Raw genomic sequence first — 16,945 nt, 5'->3', positions numbered from 1 at the left:
TTGCCTTGGAATCGCAGACTGAGACTCCCCAGCCTCCAAATGAGCAATCATGAAGAAAACCTGAAGGAACATTAACGGTCCAACGCTGCAAGAAACCTCTAGTCACAAAATGAGAAGTGTTCCAAAGTAAGGGTAGCAGAGCAGTCAGTATCTTATGTGGCCATCATTAGCATCAATGCTTGCTTGGCATCTGTGTCCCATAAACGGACCAGATTCCGGATAAAGTGCCTGGGAATGAGTTGGTACTCTTCCCTCAAGGCCACAAACAGAGCAGGTAACGTCTCTGGCTGAGGGTCACGCTGTCGCACACGACGATCCAATTTGTCCCACAAACGTTCAGTAGGGTTAAGATCAGATTATCGTGAGGGACAATCAAGAACCTGAACGTTGTCCTGGGCAAAGAAATCCCTGGTTATTCTTGCTGTATGCGGCCGAGCGTTATCATGCTGAAAAATGACGTTCTGTTGGTTCATGAAAGGAAGGACATGAGGCCTGATGATCTAATCACCTTAACGTCGAGCTGTCAAATTGCCCTGGACCTGAATGAGATCTGTCCTGCCACTGTATGAGATGTCAGCCTAAACGATGACACTTCCACCACCTAATCTGTCCACTGCCTGTACACCTTTTGCAGCATAGAGTTCGTTATGACGTCGATATACACGTGCTCTTCCGTAGCAGCATGTAACATGACTCATCACTGAAGATAACAGTTCTCCACATCTGCAATGACAATGGGGTATGTTGGCGACACCACTGTCTGCGTTGTTGCCGATGTTGACGTGTAAGGATAGGTCCTCACAAAGGTCTTCTAGAACGAATATTAGCCTCACGTAAGCGGTCCCACACAGTCAGATCAGCAATTGAGTCCCGGTACTACCGATGTTGTGGAGGATGCTGTGGTGTGATCACTACCGATGTTGTGGAGGATGCTGTGGTGTGATCACTACCGATGTTGTGGAGGATGCTGTGGTGTGATCACTACCGATGTTGTGGAGGATGCTGTGGTGTGATCACTACCGATGTTGTGGAGGATGCTGTGGTGTGATCACTACCGATGTTGTGGAGGATGCTGTGGTGTGATCACTACCGATGTTGTGGAGGATGCTGTGGTGAACCTATTCCTCAAATGTCGAAGCCGAATAAACCTTCCTGAGAGGGCGTGGTCACACGGGGGCGACCTGCCCTGGGGCGATCACGTGTTGACCCTTGCGACTGGTAGCTGAGCCAAAGTCTTGCTTTGATATTCGGTGACACATTCAATTGCCTTGGAATCGCAGACTGAGACTCCCCAGCCTCCAAATGAGCAATCGCATTGTTGCGCTGAGGCTCAGTAAAACTAGGCATGACCTTAACACCAAATTTATAATTAATTAAGGTTGTCAAACCTCGTCTTAAACGGAAAAGACTTTTTGTGAAACTCTCTAGCACGAGTATGAGTTCAAAGTTAGAAAAGTGGAATATGTTTCTTGCGTGTACAAGGGTAACAACTCTGCACAGTGAGTGCTGGCGTCTTGGACAGGGGGCCGTAACTACATTAGTAAATTCAAATGCAGATGTAAACGTAAACAGCTTCGACGTAGAGCTGACGTGTCAGCGGCAGTGATTGTCTACGCTTTCGGCAAATATAGAATGTGAAATTTCTAGGCTAGTTTACGACATTACACATTCTGAAGGAATTCCTAAGCTTGTAGGATGTGCAGTAAACTTTGAAAAATGTTCCAAATGAAAAACAACACATGAATAATATCTCTCAGCACTTCTTGACCTGTGAAACTGACGGTATAGTGTATGAGACTGAACTTCACAAACCGTCTAAATGGTAATGTCAAGAAGCGTTTACCATGAACAAGTAACAGACCGGAGATACAAAAGAGATTTGCACATGATGAAAAACAATCTCAGCTAGGACATTGAAATCTTGAGATAAAACAGTTCATTAATCTACTTATCAGTTTGCGATTATACCTGCTAACAAATATCTCTTGCAAACCGTTCAGCAAATTCTAGGATCTAATGCGTGCAAGATTGAAGTAGGGGTTAAATCTGACAAGCTACTCTACAAGCAAGGATGCTCTTTGCGGGAGGCACCATCAACTTCAGGTCTGTCTAATAAACTCATTGTTTTGCCACCTACATATAATCATGTAACGAAATCAGCAGAAATACAAGTATCCTCATCTCCCAAAGTAGTAACAGACTTAGCAAAATAAACATTAGCCGCATGTTGATAAAATATCAAGTGTAAATGTGTAAATGTTTGTATTTGTGTATATGTTTGTATTTGTGTATATGTTTGTATTTGTGTATATGTTTGTATTTGTGTATATATGTTTGTATTTATGTATATGTTTGTATTTGTGTATATGTTTGTAAAGGAAATGTTCATGTAATTGTACATGTAATGAAAAGATCGTTTCCACCGTGTCGCTTATTCACCGACATAACACCCTTTGTTTTTGAGGGAGAAGTCTGAATATTAAGACCAGGATATCTAGTAGTAGTAGTAGTAGTAGTAGTAGTAGTAGTAGTAGCAGCAGCAGCAGCAGCAGCAGCAGCAGTAGTAGTCAAACATATAACATTGAACGTTGACCTTCCTAAAATCCTCACTACAATTATTCAGCTCCACGCAGTATCAGCGTCACTTCTGACATGGCTATGAATTTATAACATGTTCGGCATCTGCAACGGCAAAAGTTGTCACTTGAATACGTTTGGAATCCTATCAATTTAGAAGGAATGTACAAGTATTAAGGTGCACTGGCGTAAGTACTTTAGTACGTTAGTAGTAGTAGTAGCAGCAGCAGCAGCAGCAGCAGCAGCAGCAGCAGCAGCAGCAGTAGTAGTAGTAGTAGTAGTAGTAGTATGAGTCAAATCTAAAGAAATTGATCACAAAAATAATAACGACACACCAAAGTTTTGGTTTTCAGTCCGAAACAATTCTACTAAATGTTTCACAGCAAGCGGTCTTGAATGTAGGTCGATCGTGATATTCAGGTAAAGATGCAGACATGTAGGTGGGCCGAATGTGTGTGTGTGTGTGTGTGTGTGTGTGTGTGTGTGTGTGTGTGTGTGTGTGTGTGTGTGTGTGTGTGTGTGTGTGTGTTTCCCGTCAACAACCAGTCACTGATTCTTGAGCAATCAAGCGAAGTATGGAACCTTCGCGATCGGCCTCGTGTTTACCAACAGTCGAAAGACATACTCATAAACAGAAGAGTTCCAAAAGAGTGGCAACTCTGAAACGCTACCTCAGCAGGGTGCCTCTAAAATACTATCATAGATTATGCGAAATGTGTCCCATAATAAATATCACTCAAACATTGTGACCCAATGATAACTATCACTACCAATAGCAATACAAATTACAGAAAATACACTCTCGTGACGGTAGTAGTAGTAGTAGCAGCAGCAGCAGCAGTAGCAGTAGCACTACTACTACTTCTACTACTACTACTACTACTACTGGTAGTAGTAGTAGCAGCAGCAGCAGCAGCAGTAGTAGTAGTAGTAGTAGTAGTAGTAGTCGTAGTCGTAGTCGTAGTCGTAGTAGTAGTAGTAGTAGTAGTAGTAGTAGTAGTAGTAGTAGTAGTAGTAGTAGTAGTAGTAGTAGTAGTAGTAGTAGTAGTAGTAGTAGTAGTAGTAGTAGTAGTAGTATGATTAATAATTTGCGGTGACAAAGGTATAAGAAAGCCCTTTTGAACCATCAAAATATAACACTTACAAATCTAGAATATTGAAGAACATGGATTGATCAGGCAAGAGTCAGATTCAAAGATTCGCAACAGAGGTTTCTAGTACAATGTAACTGAGTCAAATCTAAAGAAATTGATCACAAAAATAATAACGACACACCAAAGTTTTGGTTTTCAGTCCGAAACAATTCTACTAAATGTTTCACAGCAAACGGTCTTGAATGTAGGTCGATCGTGATATTCAGGTAAAGATGCAGACATGTAGGTGGGCCGAATGTGTGTGTGTGTGTGTGTGTGTGTGTGTGTGTGTGTGTGTGTGTGTGTGTGTGTGTGTGTGTGTGTGTTTCCCGTCAACAACCAGTCACTGATTCTTGAGCAATCAAGCGAAGTATGGAACCTTCGCGATCGGCCTCGTGTTTACCAACAGTCGAAAGACATACTCATAAACAGAAGAGTTCCAAAAGAGTGGCAACTCTGAAACGCTACCTCAGCAGGGTGCCTCTAAAATACTATCATAGATTATGCGAAATGTGTCCCATAATAAATATCACTCAAACATTGTGACCCAATGATAACTATCACTATCAATAGCAATACAAATTACAGAAAATACACTCTCGTGACGGTAGTAGTAGTAGTAGCAGCAGCAGCAGCAGTAGCAGTAGCACTACTACTGCTTCTACTACTACTACTACTACTGGTAGTAGTAGCAGCAGCAGCAGCAGCAGCAGCAGCAGTAGTAGTAGTAGTAGTAGTAGTAGTAGTAGTAGTAGTAGTAGTTGAAGTAGTAGTAGTAGTAGTAGTAGCAGCAGCAGCTGCAGCAGCAGCAGCAGCAGCAGCTAGGGAGTGAGTTTAGTTTTGGCAATATTCCAGCAATATCACAGCGGGAAACACCGGAAATGTGGAAGTGGGCAATACACATTGTTCCCATATGAGAAATCGATCACACGTCTTCGGGTCTGACGTGAAAACCCTTTACCACCAGGCTATACCACTCGCCCAGGTAAACCCAGTACTAGCGGCAGTAGTCCTAGTAGTAATAGTGATAGCAGAGGTAGTAGAATATCCTCAACTCCAATGGTAGTCGATGCAGTAGAGGAAGAGACATCTGTACGTGTTAATGGCACTTGTAAATGTTTATGCAAACGTAACTAACAACCAGTGGTGACGATTTCCACCTGCACCATTTTTTTCACCAGCATCAACCACGCCCATGTGCTTGTGCATGTTCTTGCACATAAAGATATGGAGATGTTCCAAGACTTGCCACTGTAACACATGCACATTCCGCCCCTGGTTATCTTCACATCAATTATTCAACCGCTCACATAATTACTCCATCGACTGAAATGTTGGATCCTTTTTGTCTTAAAGCTCCTGCCATGTAAATTGTGTAATGTACTCTTAAATCTTTGCAAAACTACATGTTGTTTCCAGATACAGTCCACGGTTAACGCGCACATTCTCACTGCAAAATCTTCTGCGAGTGTTTACGAAAAGATTGAACTTACATGGAGCCATGGATGGAAATATTAAGATAACAAAGCGTCATCTCAAGCACAAATGTACATTGCTACATAATGTATATCAGATGCTACACGTCACATCGTTTGCTTAAACAGGTAGCTTGCTTGTCTCTGTTGCCCAATGCGATGCAAGTAACTGTGCAGAGCGGCTAAGTGACTAACCGGTTCTCAGATTCACACTGATTGGCCCTGACAGTGTTTTTTGCTTTGGCATTATCAGACGTGTACTCATCAGTTCCAAACAGACAACATGAGCCCTGCCTAAAAAGTTCTGAACTACACAACGGAGGGTGTGTGGCACACAACACATACTTTTGTCTGCATTATCAACAATACCTCAAAGCGTCAACGTGGCATTTGAACCAACTACACATGCAGTCAGCAAATATCTGCAGGAGTCACAGTTGCTTGGTGCTCTTTAGATACATATCTACTGCAACGTATGTATCTGCAGCTGCAATGAATACGGTGCAAAGCCAATAGCTAGGATGTATTGACAGCTTCAGTGCATGGTGTTCAGTCCTCTGTCACTACGATGATACGGGCAGTGGAAGTCAAGACATGAAAAAAGTCCTGGAATAACATCAAAGATGAGGAAGACACTGATGTGCAACCACTGGGGAAATGTTTATAAAATCAGCGTTAGGATTATGGATGACCGATGACTGACCACATGTCAGATATCCAATACAGACATTTCTCTTGAGAGAGTTGCGCAAATTTCGAATATTGAACCAGGCATGATAAAGGTTTCGGCAAGCTTAGTTCCAGGACTTTGAACTCCTAATCTGATTAACCCGTTTGAATCTGACTGAAAGGGTCATGACTTCTAGTTTCCAAAACACTACCACCATCCCCATCACTTAAAGGTCACACCTATAATGACCAATATTAACTGTTCTCGCGACTAGGAATATCACGGTAAACATCGTGCTGCCTCACATTAAAGGTGTTGTTTCATCAAGAGCATACTCATGCCTAGATGCCTGTTGTTGCGGCAACCATTAATGGCTATTGAACTCGCAGAAAACCATTCGTATTTCATATAGACATATGTCCATGTTCTCCACAAAGAGTTGCCAAAATAGCATCCTTGTGAGGTCATTTCCGTTGTTCACCAAAGTGGGTCGCGTTGTGAAAATCACTCACTCACTTGTCGGATCATCATCTAAGCACTTTGACAGTTATAAAATATTTCATGAAGATGACTAAAAGTTAGAACTCACGTTGCGATATATTTAAAACCTGTCTAGATGCTTTTATATCGTCGGGTATTATTTTTATAAATTCAAAATAGCAAAATGGGTCTTTCGCTTGACTATATGCTATCTTAACAGAAAATCATTGCCTTAACTCATTCCTGGAATTAAGTGTTAGACCTTGAAACCAACATTCGTTGTTGGTGTTATTAAACCGCATCATCAGGGACACCGGTCCGTTTACGTTTTCCGGTAACTTAGAAGTTAGTGTGATCCTCTTTAACGTAACGGTAGAGAGAAACATAAACCAAAACATTTGATGATCGTATCATGAAAACTGTTCTTGTTGGTCCACTTGAATCCAGTGTATTGTTGCGTCAAACAAAATACTGCCGGAGTCTGTTGCCATTCCAGTGAGAACATAATCGATGATCGAGGGAATGATGCAAACGACTGATCATGGAGTCTCGTTTCATGACAGGTCATCCATCAGCTGATACGGAATGGCTGGTTAAAATACATCCATATGTTTCTTGCCACAGTAATGCTTAAAAGGTGTGATGATTAAACGTTTGGAAGTGCCCGGTCGGTATTTTGTCTGCCATTACACCCAGATCATGTTTGCCTGTTTGATAGAGAGTCGACGGTTTCTTTAGCAAATCAAGACTATGGTAATTTCCCTATCTTGCCGAGCAAGATAACATACCTTCTTTGTAGGATATATTTCTCAGCTAGAATATTCTACTTTAGAATATGTGCATTTTGCTAACTGTTCAGTAAACGGCACCTCTTAATCACACAATGGATTAAAACGTTCGTTTTCATATTCAAAATGTGTTTGCTTAGTATTGTCTTTCTGTATACTGTATCATGTTTAATGTGTTCCAACTATCATAATACATACTTATGTAATCAAATTGTTCATAAGGTCATATGTTTTGTGTGGATAGCTGTGATGTAAAATGCTCTTCTTTTTAGACATAGATTTGTGGCCCCTTTCATCAGTACATAATTGTCATTTTCTATTGAGTAACATAAGTAGAGGTAGCAAAAAGTACTGAAATGCATTCTAGATTACCGTTCTTGACCTAACATTTTGGTTTAAGTGTCAGATGGCTTTGAAACGTTCTTCAAATGTCCATTTATAACAGTGAAGACATGTAAAGCGGGTATTTGCGGAAAGCGAAAGCCTGACATGCCCTACCGGTGACACATACATTCGCAGAATATTTGCATTAAAGAAACTCATTTTATGCGGTCGGACTTTCATGAATACAAACATGAAATAGCGTGCAATTTCACTCTATTTCATTACGTAACTGCAATGGAACTACTCTCCGCCGTAAGAGGGGAATAACGGGATGGGGTGGTCAGGCTCGCTGAATGGGTTGACACATGTCATCGTATCCCAACTGCGTAGATTGATGTTCCTGTTATTGGTCTTTGGATTGTCTGGTCCAGACTTGAATCAGATTATTTACAGACCCATGCCATAAAAGTGTGGCGTAAAACTGAACCCACTCACTCACGCACTATCTGTCTATTTCAGTGACACCGTGATTTCGATATTGTACATGTAATGCAGAGAAAGCAAGACACATTTGCCATCCCGAGGACAAATGACGCGATTTCCTTTACCCATTGACCTTACACATGTACCATTTTCACCCGAAACTGCCCCTTTAATGTAATATCAACATTATCAGATTCCAGGGAGAGTACCAGGTTACCTGACACAAAAAGATATATGTAAGATATAGCATTCTCCCAATGTAGCCACCAACATGTTAGATGCACGTGTACACATGGCAAATGTACCTTCCGATCATATATATATGTATATATCTCGAGTTCAGTAGTTCGTTTCAGCCATTACTCACCTGTATTACTTACCTGTATTAAGAATATCCCCTCTTACAACAGTTTGATATCTATATTATTTTAACCGGTTCAGTGCCTATGTCAGATGTAAATGTATCTTGGGTAAATACATATCGTTGGTAGCAGAAGGAGAAGCCAGTTAAAACAATATTTTGCATCACACAAGAAACAGCGTCATCCTATACCGTTCGCATTCAGTGTGGTGCCATTGAGAGGACAAACGGACGAGGTGTATTTGGCTTTTGTCTGAAACAGATCGTACCTGGGGGAGCTAGAAGCTGAACTATTTGATGAAGTCCATCACGAACAAGATATTTGTATCATTCACTGACGCTGTTCACATCGATTGATTATGTGATCCTTTTGAAACCCATTTTGACATCTGTAACCATTGTGTATATCGCGTCACTAATAGTAACTTATGATGAACCTCTTAGCACAGATGAATGTCTTTGATTTTATCAAGAATGCATTTCGGAATCACATGAAGGTCGATCAATGTGTGATTAATTGGTACATGAAGTCATTCACTTGTGCATTACGTACAATTTGGAATCCATCTGGGAAAAGGTTTAACAATGCATATAGCTGGACGTTCACAACATGATCATTTGTGAACTGGCAATATGCCGCAAGTTGTGCAGCCAAAGTGGAACACTTGTTATGTGATGTTTAATGACACGGGACTCCACACGCAATTCAGAGTTCTTCCGTTTTTACTGAATTCAGACACGTGTTCCCAAACATGCATGGTGCACAGAAGCACGTAACTAGCACGTCGGTCAATAGTGATTTCCTGGTTTATTTTCTTGGTTGTGGCGGGTTTTAAAAATTGCCTTGTTGACCTGGCTATGAGGCCCAAACTACATTTATAGAAAGGGAAAAACAGCTATAAAGAAAATTCACAACTATGAAAATTCGCGTCTCAAAAGCTTTTAACTTTTCTTTAACTGTGGTATTGAACAGTTCAATCAGCACAAAATGCGAAAGCTGCAGGAAATGTCGGTGTTTTGTTCTGCCACGTTGTGTTTTTTTCAAAAGAATAAGATAAAAAGGGTTGCACAAAGTTATTCACAAGATTGTAAATACCGTCGAAAAATAGCTGAAAACAAGTCCTGGCAGATTGTATTACTGATTCTTTCTGCAGTGGCAGAGACTTGAATAATCCTCGCAACTCCTACCACTATTTCTTTGAAAGAGCCACTTCGTTCTAAAACAGAACAACATGCTACCCGCAACAAGATATCCAAATATAGTCGAGGTTGTGGCTGTAACAGAAAACATGATGTATCCTCGTTGAATATTGATCAGAATCAAACAAAAAATACAAGGTTTCTCCTTAACTGAACTCCGAGTGTGCTCCTATATCATGTTGGATTACATGTTTGTGATAAGACAGTCTTCAGTGACGTCTCTAAGCCTGGTAGCATTGGATTACTCTTGTTGTAACTCTTGTTATTATTTTTCCACCGAAACCTGTGAGCATTCAAGTTTAGAATTGTATGCAAGCGTGTGGAGGGTTATTACCAAGTCGCCTTGCTATCGTTTTCCACAATGAGTACAAAGCCATCTGACTACATCCGATCGCCAGCTACACGCAACATATGAATGAAAACACCAATGTGGGGATCTATGCGGTACTACGGTCTACATGTGTATTTGTCTTTACTTCCTTTACAAATACAGTCAACCACTCTTAAGTGAATGCACTTACTGCATGGCGGATTCAGTGACAGTCTCACGTTCCACGTTTCATCACCCATGTCTTATCCATAAAGTATACAATTTCCTATTTTGATACCAAAAGGAATTTTAACAGTAAACACAGCATCAGTCCATGGTATTAACATCTACTGAACAAAATGTTTATTAACATAACACCACATGCTGTGAACGGCCTCGGTTGATTGTCGGGGTGATTATGTTCACAATTCCAGATGGAACAAAACGGGAAAAGTACTAAAAAAATTACAATCACCGATATCCCATGACCACATTCGACGTGAATCCCCATATTCACAGCTGTCGGCCGGATGAACTGGGTGTGGGCACATAGTATTTGATGTAGACTTCCAAATGTCAACTTTCAGTTGGTGTTGAAGTCACGGAGACTACGTGGCTTAGACTGCTGACTTTCTGTAAGGGCGTTTTCTGCAGCTGACCGACAGCGTGTCTTCTAATAATGTATTGGACTCAAACAAAACAAATTCAATTGGATAGTTTGGATCAGCATTTCACATATGCATCATTTTCTATGTAAACCTCTGATGGCATGTATTCATATTTCAGACATTGTTGTAAATATGTGGTGCCAACGTTCAATGAATACAAAACCCTTTCTATAATCATAACAAATCTGCTCTAAAATCTGACTCCACTGTACACTTTCTGTATGTAAACTGCAAACAATACTGAACCGCAGCCTCTATTTCATGTAGTCGTACACCATACAACTACACACGTTCACTTCCGCGAGGAAATCACCATACCAGCTATACAGCTCTGCTCATCATTATTGACAGGAGACATTGACATACTGCGCATCTTATAACCTAAAATTATTTGTAAGTTTACATAATGTAGGAATCATGTCACATTTCACTGTACCACAGACATGGCAGACAAAATACATTTTATAGGCATTAGAAAACAGCGGGGTAAACAGCTCCACTTTTGGTGAGCATGTGCACTGAAGGGACATAACTCTTTGCGTTTACCGCCAACATATCCCGATCCTTCTTTACATCTTTACATCGCCATTCGTATCAGTAGTCGTAATTGTAGCATGAAGTCGTAATTCTAGCTTATACTCGCTCTGCCTGAACATCTAAACAGTCTAGCCAGCGAGAAGGAAATCCAGGAATATATCCACAATGCATTATTCACTTTAACAGCCATGTTACTCTGCAGACATTGTAGGGGAAGCGTATCACTCAACTAAAAGTACAACAATGTACACATCGGGGAGAACAATGTGACCACTTTTTCACAAGATAGACTGTGAGTCCGAGTTGAGGAACAGGTTCCAAGTAAACCATGTGACCTGTGTTCAGGGGAAATGAATAGAATCAATGTTTGAGGACTAGATACATTACTTGCAAGAATTGTGTTGCATTGCACACATGTTGCTCGTTGCAGAAGTCAATAATCTTACACAAACAAATTTATCAACTAAATCAATGTCTGACATCATGCATGATTGTTTCCACAGCACCGCGTGCATGGAGTTTTCAGAAGAAATTAGCTTAATTAATAATATTAGCCTAGTTGAATGTCATTGGCAGAGGTTTGTTGGCATGCACAGAAAGATTGAGTGATTTGACAATTGTGTTTGCTCTGCACATTCGTTGACAGGAATCGGAATTTTCTATTTTTCTCCTCAGATATGTCTTTCAAAAAGTTGCCTCATTTGTTGCAAAACCATGTGTCCCCAAAAGACGTTACTGTTGGCAGTGTTGACAAACACGAGGGTGATGTACAAGCTTTTCAAGCAACCGTGATCTGAAGTTTATAAAAGCAACCGTAACAAATCCTTGAAAACCTGAATGAATCTCTATTTCATGAATACGTGGTTGCAGTCAAGTCAGTGGATGATATGTAGATATACTTACACAAATAAAATATATCCATGGAACGGAAAAATATTATCGATATCGACTTTGCCATTACAGGGAACACAACGTTTCAAAGTATTTGTTTCATAATGAAAGCCACAAGAACATGAGAGAACAACGCAATGTAGATGTTTAATAAAGACAATTGATAAAGGGAATTAAAATATGTTCCTAGATACTATATCATCAACTCCGACACCGCTTGAAGAGAATGACTAACTTTCTATCTATCAATTTCTTTTCCAGCTGTTTTATCTGCACAGATAATAACTGAACAATGGCATGCTCCAGACACAAAGGTCTTTACACGTATGGCTTTAGTCTCCACTATCAACCAGGATAACCTAATCATCTTGTGCTGTGTTCCACATGTTTATGGCCTGAGGCTGAAGACCCGTGAAGGTCCCGGGGTAGAATAGGCCTTCAGCAAACCATGCTTCCCGGGAGACCCGTGAAGGTCCCGGGGTAGAATAGGCCTTCAGCAACCCCTGCTTCCCGGGAGACCCGTGAAGGTCCCGGGGTAGAATAGGCCTACCGCAAACCCTGCTTGCCAGGAGACCCGTGAAGGTCCCGGGGTAGAATAGGCCTTCAGCAAACTCTGCTTCCCGGGAGACCCGTGAAGGTCCCGGGGTAGAATAGGCCTTCCGCAACACATTCTTGCCACATAAAGCGACTATGCTTGTCGTAAGAGGCGACTAACGGGATCGGGTGGTCAGGCTCGCTGACTTGGTTGGCACATGTCATCCAAAATTGCAAATATCCATGCTCATATTGTTGATCACTGGACTGTCTGGTCCAGACTCGATTATTTACAGACCGCCGCCATATTGCTGGGATATTGCTGAGTGCGGCGTAAAACTAAACTCACTCACTCACAGAGGCTGAAAATGTGCATTTACCCAAAGATAGGCAGAGATATAGAACGCTTCGTTCTATACGCTCGGCTATTTCGCAAACGACATTGCTTCTTACACAACACATATAGGTGGCTTTTCTTGTTTGAAAAATGGGAACTGTTGCATGTAACAACTGGAATAATATCAAAGTGAAATATGTAATGTCATAACAAGGATCGGTATACACGCAATTTAATACTGCACAAGGATATGTTGTCATGTAGAGTATATCATTATTGTTATGTTTTCAAGCGGCACAATTACTGCCCATCGATCTCCGTGGTGCCTTGTAACTGTTGGTATCATCGCCATCGTCATGTGTACAACAGCGCAGTCGCAGAAAACATCTGATGGCGTAAAGTGTTACGAGAGTGTATTTTCTGTAAATTGTGTTATTAACCCAGTAATAATTATTACTGGGCCACAGCGTTTAGTGTTTGGAATAATAATTATTATGGGTCAAATTTCGTATCATATATGTTTAGTACGTTTCGTATTTTGGCCGAAGGAGTCTAAGGAAGTGCTCTTGAGTTGCCTCCCTTGACTAATCGTTTACTTCCGGGAAATTACTAGTGTTCTACCTCATTCTACGGTGATGGCGATGGTCGTATGTGCTCGAACTTTCCGGAAATGTTGACCGCATCTATAACGGCTAGTTGCCGTGTTGTCAGACACGGATACAGAGTAACTGGAGTACATATTTGCCAATCTCCGTCAACGCTTGACCTACATAACCGCTGCATGACCGCTTGCTGTGTTACATTCTGCATATCTGTTTCTCACTCTCACATCAAGACTTCGGTGAGTTTTCTTACTCGTATTTACTTGTACCTTTACTTTGTTTTGTTTTTGTTTTTTGTTGTTTTTTTTTGTTTGTTTTTTTAATTTTTTCATACCTTTTAATATCGATCCCATATTTGTTAAACGTTATCATACTTTTTTTCACTTTATAACAAATTCTTCCGGTATGTTCCCTTTTGTAGTTCAGTGAATGAACATGGAATGAAATTCCACTTATCTGTCAGCAATAACCGTAATCGTAATGAACAATAGGAGGCTGAAGATGTAGAAGTACATGACACAAATACTTAAACATAGATGCAGTCGTAGACGTAGAGGAAGATAGTATTTGCAGACGCTGACGTGGATGGAGATTTAAACAAAGACGAGTAAGAAAATATCAACTGTGACATTAGACAACAAACAAAGACATATGTATACATAGATACAGGTGTGAATGTACATACTGAAACACGAAATCATTTCAACTTCCGCCATTTTAGCAACAATATCCAGAGGCTATTTCTTAAATAACAACAATTTCCAGAGACTATTTCTTAAATAAGAACAATTTCCAGAGGCCATTTCTTAAATAACAACAATTTCCAGAGTTTCTGGTTAAACCAACAGTTACAATGCCTGTACACGGCTAACAGGTGTTTGCTAATATGCATGAATATGCATAGTACAGGTTATTCAGCTTGACCTGATCAAGTGAATACTAATGCATTGCATGTCAAAACTGTTTGATTCCGATATTGTGAAGGGATACACTTTTGTCAGTTGATTGTCAACATGTCCGACCAGCTGAGATAAGGTCGCCGTTTAACATTCTTGCACCCCTATTTAATGAAGTCAGCTCCACCTGACGTTTGTGCCATTTGATCTCCTGGGTCATGCATATGTAGTAGGTCAACTGAACAAGCTGTAGTTGTGTAAGCTGTGTGGCATTTTAGAAGATGCTATTTGATGAGCATATGGAATTTTCTGAGCTTCAACTTATTTTTATTCTTTGAACACAACTTTTCAGTGCTTGTTCTGGCCCCATTATCAGGGTCAACTGAACAGTATCAGTTAGTATCAATGTTCCTAGATGTACACGTTTACATGTACGTCGACGTCAATGTTTATATTAACATATTCGTTTGATATGTTGCCTTTTGTACTTTATAGAACGGTTGGCTCAAAACTTTAGACTGGTACTGGTTAACGTGGTTATATAATCCAAACAATGGGATATGTTCCTAGCGTGCACAACGGTTGCAAGTCTGGTTTGGGCGTTTTGAATGAAGTGCCAGCCGTAAAAGTTGTCTTTGAGGAAAGTCAATGTAGCTCGTACAAATTACATATCCCTGAATTACTGCACAGCTCCTGTCTGAAGAATGTGCAGTAAACGACTCATTTAAACTAAGACAGGAATGTCTTCACTGTACACTTCATTACCTGACACCATGGTGTATGAGAGCAAACTTCAGGAATTATCTTAATGGTAATGTCACAAAGCCTTAACGTTAACTAGTGACAGAATGGAGATACGAAAGGTGTTCACATGTTAGTTTAGACCTTAAGATCCTCATGGATGTGTGATTGCGTAACTGTGCTAACAAATAGAAACTGTTTAAAAATCTTAGGCTGACAGTCTCCTCATAAGCAAGGATGCCCTCAGAGTGAAGAACAGGCAGCTTCTCTAACAAACTTCACTTGTCTCAGTTTCTTTCACGAACTCTTTAATCACATTTCCTCCAACGTTAAAACGTATAAATAACACAATCCCAATTTCCATGCAGAAATCCACTCTACAATATCCACGTTTTTCTGACTAATAAGTATTGTTTTTACCATATTACACGTTAGCAATAGGAAGTGGTCTATTTGGGAGTTTGTAAGCTTTTCCATTGTAGTGATACTGTACGCCGTCCAAAGGAAAGCTTACCAAGTATATTTACCGTTGACATTCTTTGAGCCAAGATCCATGAATATTCACAGAAACATGTGACAAGCTTAAGCTAATTGGCTACCTATGTTTCATGACTAATTTCTCGTCTCGCGAACTGTCCCGCTGAAACGCTCTTTTTTCCGAAAACAAAACATGAACGTGCTTCTCAAAATGCACCTGCAGGAAAACCGCATGAAAACAGCTGGTGATAAAAGGCATTTTCTCAGAATAAAAAAGTACACAAGAAAAATGCCACACCTAACCGCAGTACAGTGACAGAGCCGTAGGAATGGCCCAACAAGGAGCGTCTCATCCGCGGACAAGTTCGACGAAGTCCAAGACTGGTCATGTGTTCTCATTTCTCAGTTCTCAGATTCTGTATTTTCACAGCTGATGGCCGCCAACGAGTCTACAAACGTATTGCAGAGCGTTAAGCTCCTAACTGTATCCAGGAAGTGCCCTAGTATGGTAGAGAAGGTGTTATGGTGGTTTTGTGTGGGTGGTGGTGGTGGTGTGTAGGAGGGAGTGGAGCAGGAGGGAGTTATGTGGTTAATTGGAAACAAGGCTCTCACATTCATTCGCCAACAGCCACATGGCATTGTCTTCCAACATGCTAATGCAAGACCTCATACCGCCAGACTGGCAAGAAACTACCTAAACAACATGAACGTCAACGACTTACCATGATGAGGGACGACCTCGACAGGCAGTTTAGAAACAGTCCGGTCAACGGGCGATAGCTGGAGCAGTGCCTGAATGACACCTGGCAATATATTAATCCACGCAACGTCATTAGACGCTTATCGTCATCTGTTCGTCGACGTATCGTTCCTTATGTCAAAGCTCAAGGACATACGAGCTACTGAAGCTTTACATGGCTCTAAATCGTGTATCTAGCGTTTTATTGTGATAATCCATTTTTTAACACAAACACACACACACACACACACACACACACACACACTCACACACACGCAAACACACTCTGTGTTTGTTTCCTTGTCATCTCTTTATCATGGTTATTTCAGTATAATAACGGCAGAATTAACATATTTAGTAATGGTTCCACTGTGGTACCAGTCTATAATTAACTGTTGACAGCTCCACTGCTTGTGTGTGCCAGGCATCTATGATTCGCCTTCATAAGGTTTCTTGCCACATCTCACCGCGTCAATACAAACACTTCTCTCGGCATATTGAGAACATTGAACATGGCATGATAAATGTGCCTGTCGCCAGCTGGATTCCAAATTTTTTTAACTCAAGACTAATGAATTTAGCCAATAACAGCACCTGGAAGTCTAAATGTCATACTAAAGTCATACTAAATTGTTTTCATTTGATCATTTGCATTATTTCATCAGGACTGTTGTTTTTCCTGATCTTCGTGGACCCATGTATTGTTCCGTCAAACTGAAATT

This window comes from Haliotis asinina, chromosome 16 (genome assembly GCF_037392515.1).
Source record: "Haliotis asinina isolate JCU_RB_2024 chromosome 16, JCU_Hal_asi_v2, whole genome shotgun sequence".
Taxonomy (NCBI): Eukaryota; Metazoa; Mollusca; class Gastropoda; order Lepetellida; family Haliotidae; genus Haliotis; species Haliotis asinina.
Note: the sequence above shows the minus strand (reverse complement) of the source record.